Source organism: Triticum dicoccoides, chromosome 7A (assembly GCF_002162155.2).
Source record: "Triticum dicoccoides isolate Atlit2015 ecotype Zavitan chromosome 7A, WEW_v2.0, whole genome shotgun sequence".
NCBI classification, from domain to species: domain Eukaryota; kingdom Viridiplantae; phylum Streptophyta; class Magnoliopsida; order Poales; family Poaceae; genus Triticum; species Triticum dicoccoides.
The window spans coordinates 71,396,477-71,399,382 of NC_041392.1; positions in this window are offsets into that span (position 1 = coordinate 71,396,477).

Below are 2,906 nucleotides of genomic sequence, written 5' to 3' on the forward strand. Positions count from 1 at the left end.
AGGGCAGTCTTCCCACTCGGGGGCTTAGCTGCAGCCCAGTGCTCGCCTAAGTTATGAAAATCCTACCGAGTGGTAAGCCAGACTTCCACTCGGAGGCTTAGCTGCAGTCCAAGTACTCGCCTAAGTTATCAAAATCCCACCGAGTGAAGAGCAAACCTCTCACTCGGGGCTTAGCTGCAGCCCAGTGCTCGCCTAAGATATAAAAATCCTACCGAGTGAAGAGCAAACCTCCCACTCGGGGGCTTAGCTGCAGTCCAAGTACTCGCCTAAGTTATCGAAATCCTACCGAGTGAAGAGCAAACCTCCCACTCGGGGGCTTAGCTGCAGTCCAAGTACTCGCCTAAGTTACCGAAATCCTACCGAGTGAAGAGCAAACCTCTCACTCGGAGGCTTAGCTGCAGTCCAAGTACTCGCCTAAGTTATGAAAATCCTACCGAGTGGTAAGCCAGACTTCCACTCGGAGGCTTAGCTGCAGTCCAAGTACTCGCCTAAGTTATCAAAATCCCACCGAGTGAAGAGCAAACCTCTCACTCGGAGGCTTAGCTGCAGCCCAGTGCTCGCCTAAGATATAAAAATCCTACCGAGTGAAGAGCAAACCTCTCACTCGGGGGCTTAGCTGCATCCCAGTGCTCGCCTAAGTTATCAAAATCCCACCGAGTGAAGAGCAAACCTCTCACTCGGAGGCTTAGCTGCAGCCCAGTGCTCGCCTAAGTTATGAAAATCCTACCGAGTGAAGAGCAAACCTCTCACTCGGGGGCTTAGCTGCAGTCCAGTGCTCGCCTAAGTGGACTAAGGAAGGAATAAGTCGACTGCAGTAAGCGTTTTGCTTTGGGCCTGCAAAAGACATTTTCGAGCCAAAAGTAATCTTATTCAAACACCAAATTCAAGTTGGGATCGATACCAAAAGGAACCGAAAGTGCTCAGGCACTAGACCTGTTAAAGTTTATTGGTTACAACTCCACTCGGCATACCGAGGCAAATTTAAAGCGTCGAGCTTAGAAGAAGTTTTTTACCCCTCCTGTGGAGGGCTGGAAGGTGCAACGAACTCATCAAGATCAATTCCATCTGCGATCCGAGTGGCAGCCGCAAGGAAAGTTTCCATAAAGGACCTGAAGTCGTGTTTCTTGGTGTTGGCCACCCGGAGGGCCGCCAGCTTCTCTTCTCGCACATCTTTGCAGTGAACTCGGGCCAGACACAGAGCAACATCTGCACCACACCGAGCCGAGGACTTTTTCCACTCCTGCACTCGACCAGGGATCGTGTTCAAGCGAGCCATCAGCGACTCGAGGTCATTCTGAAGTGTCTCCCCGGGCCAGAGCGTCGAGTCGATGCGAGATGTGGCGACCTTCAGCCTTGCAAGATAGTCCACGACAGCTGCAACACGGGACTCCAGTCGGAAAACATTCATGGCAACTTCGTCGTTCACCGGAGAATTGACGGGGTCAAGGTTTGGTTCCAGCCGGTTAGTTTCTTCTTCAAAGTTTTGACAAAATTCTGCAAGGACGATCACCGAGTCAAGGCGATGGTCGAATGGAAAAACCACGATTGGAAATGATTACCGACCATAGAGGTTTACCTTCAAGCATAAGGAACAGCTTCTTGGCAAGACCACTCAGGAAGGACTCCAGATCATTTTTCTTCCCAGTCAACTTACTGACTTGGTCGGTCAGGGCAGCTTTATCAGTTTTCAGTCGACTGACTTCCTTGTTGGCGATCCCAAGAGCAGCTTTCAGATTGGTATTGTCTTGTTCAAGCTTGGTGACTGAAGCTAACTTCTCGTCAGCAAGCTTGATCTTCTCAGCTAATTCAAGGTCTTTTTTCTGTTGGGCCTCCCTTACCTTACCTGCAAGTTACAGCAAGATCAGATTTTGAAACAAACGAAGGGAAAAAGCAGTCGTCAAGGTCTCACCAAACATACCTTCGGTCTCCTCCTTTGCCTTCGTCAGATTCTCCTGAACCAGCTTCAAATTCAGCTCGAGCTGAATGTGCTTGTTTTCCAGCTCAGAGTAGCGAGCCACAAGATCGCAGGAGTTCTGCGAAGAACCAATCGACTAAGTGTCAAATATAATTCACTTCCGAGTGAAAAAGGAAAAATCACACGTTTCTAAGACTACAGCCGAATACAAGCATTCGACCGTAGTCTCGGGGACTACACCCAGTGGGTGCACTCAGTGTGCCCCCACTAATCCTATCGAAGATAGAGTCGACTAGTCGACCTCAAAAAAAAAGATGATGTATTCTTTAAAGACTGTAATCGACTACAAGCAGTCGACCATAGTCTCGGGGACTACACCCAGTGGGTGCACTCAGCGTGCCCCCACTAATCCTATTGAAGACAGAGTCGACTAGTCGACTAGTCGACCGTCTTTCGAAATCCATTCGCCATAGTCGGATGACGGAAAGACTGAAATTATAAAGCCTAAGGCCGACTGCCAGCAGTCGACCTTAGCCTTGGGGACTACACCCAGTGGGTGCACTCAGCGTGCCCCCGCTAACACGGAGTCTAAGTCGACACACCCACTGGGTGACTACCATAGATGCTGGAAAGAAAAGTTTTCGATAGCATATCCTAACAGAACAGGCGATGGTCGACTGACCTGAACATTGCTTTGAAGGGCAGAACTGGCGTCATAAGCTGCCTGGCTCGCATCCCGGATAGTCCTTAACTGCTCCATCATGATCCCTGCCTGGCGTATCGCCTCCTTCGCGGCGCCAGCTTGGTCCTCTGGGACGTGGTGCGTCGTGAAGAGGGAGGGCTGCTGAGCACTCGTCAGTGGATCTGCGAAGGACACAGTGTGTCGAGTGGTGTTCTCCTCCTCCGCAACCAGAGTCTCAGGCGCCGTCACATCCTGGGGCACCCTGCTGGCAGACGCTTTCCTACTCCTTCTGTGCTTCAGCGGTTCCTC